This window comes from Chenopodium album, chromosome 6, assembly GCF_948465745.1.
Source record: "Chenopodium album chromosome 6, dcCheAlbu1.1, whole genome shotgun sequence".
Taxonomy (NCBI): Eukaryota; Viridiplantae; Streptophyta; class Magnoliopsida; order Caryophyllales; family Amaranthaceae; genus Chenopodium; species Chenopodium album.
The window spans coordinates 6,159,850-6,171,491 of NC_137839.1; the positions used below are offsets into that span (position 1 = coordinate 6,159,850).

The 11,642-nt window shown below is 33.6% G+C and overlaps 1 pseudogene across 1 annotated transcript; it reads right to left on the reverse strand.

Moving 5' to 3' along the window:
- Positions 1-3,416: 3,416 nt before the first annotated feature.
- On the reverse strand, positions 3,417-5,282 carry LOC145636576 (berberine bridge enzyme-like 10 pseudogene; annotated as a pseudogene). Its single transcript, XR_014114140.1, has 2 exons — positions 4,466-5,282; positions 3,417-4,232 (listed from the first exon to the last, which is right to left on the reverse strand). The product of XR_014114140.1 is annotated as a berberine bridge enzyme-like 10 pseudogene (transcript).
- Between the last annotated feature and the right edge of the window lie 6,360 nt (positions 5,283-11,642).

Sequence of the window (11,642 nt, forward strand, 5' to 3'; positions counted from 1 at the left end):
AGACATGACCTCAACGAAAATAAAAAAGAGCTAAACAAGAAAATTAAAAAAGAAACATATGAAAACTAAATAGAAACTATTTGTGCAATTAGTATTAGGTACTCCTGGAGTACCTAGGATTTTACTCCAGGGCCCAGCCCAATCTAATAAATGGGATAAAAACACAATTAACGAAATTAAAGCATGTAAGGCTAAATTTGACAAAATAACAACTTAGGAAAAACAAATAACATGAAACTAACTCCATATACTTGTAAAGGTGGATGAAAAAAATATCAAATCATTTCATTTCTTCTCCACTATCTTCACTTTCTCTCCCCATTTGAACTAGTCCTGCAAATTTCTTGTCCATTAAAGGTCAAATTCAACTTCAAGATCATGTCCAAAAACAACATAAATTATCGAAATGCATATCAAGGGAAGTAAGTATTTGTTTAATTATTTATAAATTATTTTGCAATTGTACAATTATAACATGAAATTTGCAATAAAAACAAGCAAGTATGGCAAACCAATTAAATGATAATGAAAAACTAGATGAAATTGTATATTTAAAAACAAAAATTATAGATAAGTTCTTGTTATTTTGATCAATTTTGTTTCTAGGCTTATGTTATTCAACATTGCATATTATGTTATTTTGATTGTGAAGTCAGATCTATATTTCTAAAATGTGTTTTAATTTGTTACTGTTATTCTTTAAAATGATGTTATTTTGCTTAATATCTAATGTTATTCTACTTGAAATCTAATGTTATTTTGGGTTGATCATCATGTGTTGTTTTAGCCTTTGAAAGTAGATTTGTTTTGACGGAATTATTTAACGTTCTTCTAAAACATCATTTTTTAATTTGTTTCATAATTTAAATGATATATTTTGTTTTAAGCGTAATGTTATTTTATTTTTATCATGTGTTATTTTAATGAAATCCTAACTTTATGTTGTTTTGTTATTTTAATGTATCCTTTATTATTCTACTTAACCTTTGAGTTAAGTTGTTATTTTTTTTTAATATCTTATGTTATTTTCAATAGAAGTTTAAGTTATTCAGTTATCAAGTTATGTGTTATTTTAGGTCAAACTTTGAGTTACTTCATACACAAATTGATGTTATTCTATTTAAAGTCTATAGTTATTTTGTTTTAAACATGTGAATATGTGATATTCAAATAAACCGTATCTTTTGTTATTCTATTTTAAATTAGTGTCTTTTTAATTTTCAGAAATTACAATTGGAATAAAAAAATTGATTGGATTCACAAAAATTGAAAGAAAATAGAGGAAAAAAAGAATAGCATGAAGAAAAAGTGGAAAACAAGGGTGAAGAAATTCACAGAAATTGAAAGAAAATACAGGAAACAAAGTATAGCGGAAGAAAAAGGGGAAAACAGAGAAGAAGGAAGGGATAACAGAACGACGTCGTTTGACCCTGGAGTATCATGCTCACATACTCCAGGAGTAGGGTAGAAATTGCGCTATTTGTGACATTGTCATTTCCATGATGTGTGAAATATTTTATAGCACATCTATGTGTAAAACAATCATCAAAATGATAAAAAATGTAAAACAATCATCAAAATGAGAAAAAATGCTCATGGATATATCATGCACCCGAGATATGTAACAATCTCTTGACAAAAGGATTTGGCACAAGCAAAGTTATCAGAATCGGGATTCTACTTTGAATCGGTGAGTGGGGTAGAATCGAATCGGTAAAATCGAATCGTAGAATCGTACGATTCTACCAAAATGTAAAATTGGGCTTCAAAATGTAACAAATGACTATATACATAATTTTACAGCAATGAAAATAATAATAATATGTATTGTTAATAACATAATATCGACAATACAAACATAAAATAGTTTTTGAAGTAATTCCGCATGCGCATAACTCAAACAGTACACTATAAACTATAAAGTCCTATTATTGGTACACATTTTTAACCATGAGAGTACACGACAATTGTGGTTAAATTATGAAAAAATAACGTTGTTGACTCGTAAAATTGTTTCCCCTAGACCCATGCATAATAAAAAAATCCATTAATAATAGAAAACTAAGTGTCAAGTTAGGTCATTTAACGAGATAGCTAAAGAATGACAACTACAACAAACTCATTTATAAAAGTGCTTTTTATATGCCCAAAGTTGAGTGAATAAGACTCGTGAATACATTCTTATGCCCAAAAAATTTATTTGGTTGGATGGAATCTTAAAAGTTATTTAAATTGATGTTTCATAAGCTTTATTATGATTTAGATTGAATAATATATGTTATTGACTAAAGTTAGGTTCGACTATGACACCCTTACACTCTTTAGTTTATAACATAAATTATATAAATGATATGGGTACGAAACCAATTCTATTAGAAAGTAGACTTCAAGAGATTTCCAATGATATATTATAAGCCTAATTTCGACTTCGGAATCAAAAGTTATGGGTATTGAAAAATCAGGTTTTTTGCAGGAGTGGAATCGGTAGAATCGGTGGAATCGGTACCGATTCCACCGATTCTAACCGATTCTACCGATTCTATGAGCGATTTCACCGCACAACGATTCTACCAACGATTTACATCGTTTAGGTGGATTAGGATCGTAGAATCGTACGATTCTACGATCCAAATCGCGATTTTAATAACATTGGGCATAAGTCCAAGGGTGGAATTTGAATAAGCTCTTCTTTGCATTGATAGATTGGGCAACTTCTTTATTTGCTAGTAGTCCAATGTTCTATTGCCCTCTCCATAAGAATGGCAAGCTTTAATCCCACTCTCGATGTTCAATTAATAATTCCAACAATTTAACCTAGTTATACACACCAAAGATTAACTTAATGTTTGTATGAAAGACAGAAGTAATAGACTATAGAGTACGGACGACTTAGAATACAAAAATAAGAGCAATTCATCAACAAAAAATATATACACATGTCGTATCTATAGACATGCATTGAAAAGTATAAACTTCCACGATATTATTCTTATTAGTTAGTCGAACATGGGCCGCACTTACGTTCAATCTCCGCAAGACATGCTCATCAGCTCATGTTTAGTGCCTTGTGATCTATCATGTGCAACCCCCCATTATTTTGGTTTTAGTACGTGATATTGGAATATAAAAATAACTATTCATGTGCTAATATTGCCCAATGATATACTATGAATGAAATCAAGCCATTATAGAATCAGGGTCAATAGTATTATATATTTTGTAGATTTTTGAATACATTATTCTATTAATTCAAACATATTATGGTTAAATATATAGCATATTTTATACGAGTGTAAGCTAATACCAAGTGCCATATTACATATGTATGTAATATAATACCAAATGATTGTATCATTTTTCTTATTGCATTAAGAATTAGGAGAATAGTAAATTTATAAGGTAATAGGAGTAAAATAATTATTACACAGGCAAACGTAAAAGATTGTTGTAACCTTTTTTAAAGTCCGTATTATCCAACAACATATAGAGTGTCGGGATACTTTGCTCATGGGAGAAAAAATTAGTAGGATCAACCCTAGTTTTAACCATCACCAACTTGGGAAAATTACCTTTGAAGTATTTCTCCCAAGAAGATCCAATATCCAAATCCACATAATTAAGGACAGCTTCTCTTGGAGAATCAGACGCAAACTGTCCCATAAATTCATACAACTCCTTAGCCTTATTCAAGTAAAATTCATCCATGCCATCCTCAACCCATAACAAGTCATAGAAGATCATAAACGAGTTCCCCTTTCGATGAGCAAAAGGGACTGCAGATTCGTCGATTTCATCCATCCTTCCTCCAAAAGGAGTCCACTCCATATACACAACGCCCGTTTGCATGATCTTTTCCCAAATTTTGGGTAGAGCTGCTTCAGGGATTGGCGTCTTGATGAAGTCCCCCTTGATCTTACGATAAAATGGATGTTTTATGTCGTAGTTTAGTAAGATTTCGCGAGGGGTGCCTTGAGGAATGTGATGCCAAAACATGGCGGAATCAATCCATGTCATCTCCTTGCAATCCTCTCGCGTTATTCCTAGCTCAGGGAAGCTTTTGTCCATGATCTCAAGGAGGCTCTCTCTATCTCCAAGGAACATCGAGATGAAGGACGCTTTTATTGAAAGGTTACCCGATGTAGTTGCATAGACGCTTGATTCTGCCCTTACCAGAAGATCTTTGGGGAGCTTGTGAGCTATGTTTTGCCATTTGTATAAGATGTGATTTACTCCTGTTAAGATATAATAAAATTTGTCAAATAAATGTATAGTACAAGTATATATTTCAAGTATATAAAATTAATGAGAGACTTACTAAAATAATGCAAATACGAAATTTACATTGTGATTATAAGAGAAAGTACGTACTAATTCAACAACTTCTAGCATAAGGTACCTAGGAGTGATAACAATAACCTTGTAGTATCAAACATGTACGAATTGCTCCCTATATTATAGCACGTACCTGGAGTATTGACATCTTTGTCGACATTGAAGACAGTGACGGTAGGAGGCACACGAACAAGACGAAGCTTCCAAGCCAAGATGACCCCGAAACTAGAGCCTCCACCACCGCGAATGGCCCAAAAGAAGTCCTCGCCCATTGCTTCCCTATCGAGAATCTTCCCATTGGCATCCACAACACGAGCATCGACAATGTTATCGACAGACAAGCCATACTTTCTCATTAAGGCTCCATATCCTCCCCCGCTAAAGTGTCCCCCTGCACCGACGGTGGGGCACACTCCTGCAGGAAAGGCATAGACAGGGCTCTTCTCCGCAATACGGTAGTAAATCTGGCCTAAAGTAGCCCCCGATTGCACCCATGCCGTCTCGTCATTGATGTCGATCTCTACATTGTTGAGGTTGAACAAATCGAGTAAGATGAAAGGAAAGGGGGCCGTGTAAGAGATCCCCTCGAAGTCATGGCCCCCGCTCCTAGTCTTGATCTTAAGACCATTGGCTCGAGCGCAAGTGACCACAGCAGGCACATTCAGCTCGCTCTTAGGAGCTAGAATGAGCAAGGGCTTGCGAGTGGTGGACTGTTGATATCGAAGGTTGTAAATACGGTTGTCGAGGAGTTCCTGGAAGGAGGAGTTAGTTGGAGTATATATAACATCGGAGATAGGGTAACTTAAAGAACGGGATTGCTTCCCTACGCATTGGATAAAGGCATCGATGATTGTATCATCAACAACAATATTATTAGCTAATGATGAAGATGATGGTACGACAACAAGAATAAAAATGATGATGTGTGACACCAAATTCCAATTTGCCATAACTTTATGAGTTAATAACTATTTTTCAGTTCGGAACATACATATATGTTACATTTAAATAAAAAGATACGAGTAGTAGTAGTTGTACCAAAATAATTAAATAAATGATTAGTAGCTCATTAGCTCCCATCTACTACTAATTCCTCTTGTCCATGTGCTGCACGAGGGTTAGTCACCAAGAGACTATTGTATGATTTTCCTATAATCACATTATAATTAACAATTTCATATCTCTTAACTTTGGCCTTGTTTGACAATTGGTTGCTGGCTGTTGGCTATTGGCTGTCGGCTGGTTAGATTCACTAGTTTGACTGGCTGTTTATATAGGTTTTTGTTGAAGCTTATAAGTTTTGATGATGATGATGAACTTAAACTAAAGCAAACTCAACTAAAGGTTTACAAGTGTTTAAGTACAGGAGAAATGGATGTTGGTGAAGGAAGAACATCTTGTATTATGAAGACTTGAAGAATCTTTAAAGAGTTAATCAATAGAAGAAGAGTTCTCTAACAAGAACTAAATTCCTTAACAGGAATGTTCCCTAACAGGAACTTGAAGGTTGTAAGCTGAAGACAGTAAGTTCTACAAGGAACTTAGGCTGCGAAGTTCCAATTGTGAACTGGAGACCAAGTGACAGCAGGAACTTGTTCCTGGCCTGCGTGAAGCCCAAGATATTCAGAATTATAGAAGCGCGGCATTGAGATATTAATTTAGTTAAGATTTTATCTTCTAGATTTATTGTTAAATATGTTAATAAGATATGCATGAAATCTATTAGAGACGTGACAAGATAATTTGGCAAAAAGATAAAATTGAAAAAAATATAAAAAGATAGATTTTGGAAAAAAGATTTTGTTTTAATTTATTTTCCTAAAATCAGTTGCAAAACGATATTATTCTCCAATATATATCTTCTTTTATTTTTCGGAAAGGATTTTTCTTTAACAAAATGATTTACCAAAAATCGTATTTAGAGATAAGGAAAGTTAACATCTTTATCTTTTGAAAACCTACTTTCTATACAAGTTATACTTGTATAAATAGTAGAGGTAAAACTGCTTTCGATTTTTGTAAGTTTATGCATAAAGAAAAACTTGTGAGCTTTATCAAAGTGTAAGTTTGCCAAGCTTTATCTTGTCATATTAGTTTCGGGTTTTATGCATAGCTTGCCTAACATATTCTAGACATATTTTTTACTGTAATTGATTGGGTATTTGGGTGAGAGTGTATGAGATTTGTTATCACATACAGTAGAAGTTGTTTTGTAAAAAGAGTACATTGGTACTGTGAGAGTACGAGTGAATTCAAGTCAGGGGATTTGAATTGGGTAGGATTGAGTCTTACCGTGCTACAAGTTCTAGTTGGAACTTGTGTTTAAAGGTTTGGATTATAATAGGTTTGTAATTTCTGCATTGCCCTATTATAGTGGATTGTTTGTGTGTTTGAAATCCCTTAGAAGGGTCGAGGTTTTACTTCCAGTTGGGCCTTGGAAGGTTTCCTCGTAAAACTGTGTGTGCACTATCAAGTTCCTTTTATATTCTGTTTTAAATTTGCAAAAGTAATCATTAGGAACTTAACTACAATTCACCCCCCCTCTTGTAGTATTCGTTTAAACTAACAGTTTTTTTGTTGGCTATTTGACTTTTTATTAGTCTAAAAACATGTATGTTAAAATTGACTGTTAGATCTTATTAGTAACTTGGGTAGCTAAAAGCCAAAAGTTACTCAAAGTAGCTTTTTCATTTTGGCTTAAAAGCCAGCTTTTCAGCTGGCTGATAAAGTCATTTACCAAACACAAATTTTGGATATTTGAACAACTGAAAAAGCCAAAAGTCAAAAGCCAATGAAAAGTCATTTACCAAACAAGCCGTTTAACTTCTTAATTAACTTAATCATGTTAGTTTTTGTTTACTCCCACAAGTTACTACGTTTACTTTACTTTACTGATCCTTCATTATATGATGATACATGTAGTGGGGCTACAGCAACATTAACCACTTCTCTGACCTATAGAATAATAGATTGTTCAATTGCTAAACTATACATGCACATATATATAACTAGATGAAGCCCGTGCGATGCACGATTTGTTAGTATTTTTATAAAAAATATTTTTCATATTTATGTGATTAAAATTGTTATTATATTAGTTTTAAAATATTAGATAAAATTCCTAATTTCAAAAGATAATAGTTTGTAATTAATTAATTTAAACTTTAAAATCTCATTCGTCAATATTGCTTACGTGGTATTTGAATTATTTAATTGTAAAAGAAATTAATAATCTTTCATTTAATTGGCTACAACTTAAATTTATAATCCTGCATGGCGCGCTAAGAAAATTAAATCCTACGTGGCTCTCTAAAAACTTGGGGAAAAACTCCCCTTTATATATATATATTAGATTATATATGAGGCGCCCCCAGTTACTCGTGAGAAACGAGTTTTGTTTCTCTAATGGCAGTGTTGTAAATATTTTCAACTTTTTTTTGTTTGTGAGCTGCTGAGTAGGCACTTGTGGGGCATTGCTGATTGTAGGGAATAAATTTCAAGCTTTAATCCCACTAGCTTGAACCCCACTGTGATCATACACTAAAGTACGGTGGCGTCCAAAAGGGAAGAAGATAGAGCAAAAGAGTCGCCAACAAGTTTTAGGAACTTGTAAACCGTTCACGAGGTGAAGGTTACACTGCTTAACGATCCAAGAGATCATCAACTCCATAAGGTCTAGAACCAAATAAGGGTTCGGGGATGAAGGTACAAATCCAACCTAAAAGAGATTGAACCTGCCCTAATAATAGGCCTCTACTTTATTATGATCGTATTCATGTGCGCTTTTAAATTAACATGCAATCAATAAGTTTAGCCCTAAACCTGTTTATCTATATTGGTTGAATTTAATGCACAAATAAATCTATTATTGGCGATCACTTGAATTATAATCAAGATTAACCCTAACAAGATTATTAAATATCTTATTAAGTGTGATTACAAGTACCAATTCCCTTTAACATGCATAAAAGTGTGATCAAGCAATAAATAATAAATAAGCATCAAGCAATGTAATAAATCATGATCATAAAATAATCATCATCAAAATAATAATAATAATAATAATCATAATCATCATAAATTATAACAATTATAATCATAATCATGTTCATGTTAATATTAAATTAAATCATAATAAAAATAGCAAGATCCTAGGCATGATACTAACAAGATTAATAACAAACCCTAGCATGTCACTAAACAATAAAAATCAAATCTTTAACCCTAACATGATACTAACAATCATAAATATTAAGAAGAACGTAGGAAGCATCGCAGGAATCATATTTAATATTAAAATTACCCTAGACATGATACTAGGAATATCATAATAACAATGTAAACATGATTTCTACATCATAATATCAATAAAAACAATTAAAGCACTTACTTTGATGCTTCGTACCTCTTTCTAATAACAAAATACACGCGTTAGTAACTTCAAGGAAAATAATAATCAAACAATTAAATTAAGTAATTGAAAGAGAGATTTGGGACCAAACCCTCAGAAATTAAACCTTTCACGTCTAGGGCGAAGGTAACTTCGAATATGGCTAGGTGTATCTAAGTCTTGCGAATGCGGAATTTTGTATTTGAAAAAAGGCTAGTTTAGAAAAAGAGAGAGAGAGAATAATCAAGAAAATCTTGATGAGAGTTGGTGAAAATTGGTTGTAGGTGAGAATTTGTGAATGAGGAGAATTGGTGAATGAAAACGGAGTTTTTAATACGATATTTATAGAGAAAATCAGCCAAAAAGATAAAATAAACAAAAAAGAGTCTGAGCATAAAAAACAGAGTTGGCGCCACCCTTGGCTAACTGGCGCCAGGCACCAACACTAGCGCCAGGCGCCAATGGCTAGCGCCAGGCGCTAGGCCTGGTTCCAGGCGCCAAGGCCTGGGGTTAGGCGCCAAGCTTATTTCCAACGCGTTTTCGAAAATCAGATAAGTTTACCGTACTGGAGGATAAAATCATATAATTTCCTCGAAAATGCTATTTGATTTTGATTAAAACTCTGAAAAGTCAACAAAAGTCAATTTATCAATGCTAATTGAATTAGGAATGAAAAGAACCTTCTAGAAGAATCTAGAAGACTAAAATCATTTCTAATTGCATTAGGAATGATAAATCATATTAGGCCCTCCCCTAAATCATTGGGCCGCATATAAGGCTCAAACCGGGCCAGTTTAGTAAATTGGCCATAATTTCCTCAATATTCATCGGAATTGGGCTTATAATATATCGTTGGAAAGGTCTTTGCAAGCCCCATCCAACGACACTACTATTGGACCCATATCATGGACCAACCAAACTGGATTGAGTGTTTTCTTAAAATAAGTTTTCAAAAACAGAGAGAAGAGAAAAGAAAATAAAACTTTACGCAACACTAGACTTTCCACACTTTCGCTTCATTCGATTATGATTCGACGTGAAAGGTACTCATCACTGGGTTTGGTTTTGGGGAGACACAAATGGGTGTCTACACTGAAATGGCTAGGCTTGCCTTGTATGTTGGATGTCGTTAAATTATGGTACGTTTAAAATTGGGACCACTAAATAATTGATTTTTTAACAACTTATCCAATATTATCCTAGCAGCTTCTTAATATTCAACTAAAGTTAAATAATCACACCCAAACTCTCTTCTCCTCTCCACCTCTCTTCTAGTCTCCAAAATCTTGGCCGTTTAGGCCGGAAATAGTCTAATTTATTCGGAAATTAGACTATTTCCGACTCTTTTCCTATAATTTTATTTAGTTTTGCAATTTGAATTTCAATAAATCTACACAAGTAGTGTAGATATTCGTCCGTCTCCCTATGGTGGAGTGTCTCCCTATGGTGGAGTCGTTAGTTTTCGTTAGTTTAGTTGTTTGTTTTTGTTTAGGGTTTGTTTGTGTGTTAGGGTTCATAAAAAAAGTAATCATCTTTTGCCCTATTGTCAGTTCTTTGGTAAAGATTTGTTCGAGATCGCAAAGATTGTCAAATTTTCAAATGCCTTCAGGCGAATCAGATGAGAATCATCCTTACGGCTACAACAAATCGTTAGATCGTCTCTCCGAAAAGGTTGTATATTCTAGCGATGTGTGCGAGAGATGTACCACAGTGCAAGATCTTTTCAACGATCGTAGCTCTGATGAAGGAAAACCTAATTTGATTCAATTTTATGTATTTGTTAATTTAGATTTCATTTGTAGATGCCGGATGGTTTTTTTTATTAATGAATCGATTTGTTTCAAAAAAAAAAAAAAAATCCTAGCAGCTTCTTCACCCTTCACCCCGACATTAAAAAAAAAAGAACTTAGAATAAGAGCTTCCTCACTGTTAATGGCGATCTAGTACTCCGAGCGATAGGCGATTCCAGTACTCCGAGGGTTGACTCTGCTGCTGCGTTTTAACAGTCGGTGAATGGAAGGAGAGGTAAGGGGTATTTTCAATTTGTGTAAATTCCGTCGTTCTTTAAAATTTCTAGGGTTACCAAAATTGGGCGTTTTGTCGGGAGTAAATACAGGTTTTTCTGTGTTACAAATTCCAACTGTTTTGTTGATTCAATTTTCTATTATGTGATTTGTGGTGAGGATAGGTTATTATGATAATTAATTGATGTTGATTTTGGTGAATCTATGGATTAAACGGTGGGGGTAGGATTATGAGCTTTGCTAATTAATTATGTTATTTTTAGTTTTACTGGGAGTATAGTGTAATCCCCCGTATTTTTTTAAATAATTTATAAATGGGATTTTATTTCATTTATAATATATATTTGTATTTTTCCGGAATTTAATTTCAAAAGTTTCAATTTTTAATTTGGGTCGAAAATTATTTTGGTACAAATTTCTTATACATACATTCATTCTATAATTCATGTCCAAACAATCAAAGCCTAACCCAGTTTACTTTCCTAATTGGCCCATTAATTTTATGAGACTCAATTTTACTATTTACCCTACACCACTCTCTCTCCTATAAATACACCATACATCCCCAAAATTTTCCCCACACAAAAGGTTAGTCTAATTTTCTTTCTCCCTTATTTTATTTATTTTATTTTTCTTTTATTTTTCTTTTCTTTTTCTTTTTCTTTTTCTTTTCTTTTTTTTTTCTTTCTTTTTTTTTTCCTTCTTTCCTACGTGAGTTTCACTACTCACCACCATTGCTGCCACCTCCAACTGCCGCCTGCTGCTGCCACACCGCCGCCCGCCACCACCGCCGGCGACCCACCGTCGGCCCAGCCGTGGCCCACCGTGGCTGCCCCTTTCCTCCTCCTTTGTTTTATTCTTAGTTTTGCTTAGAATTGATTTAATTGTTTTGGGGT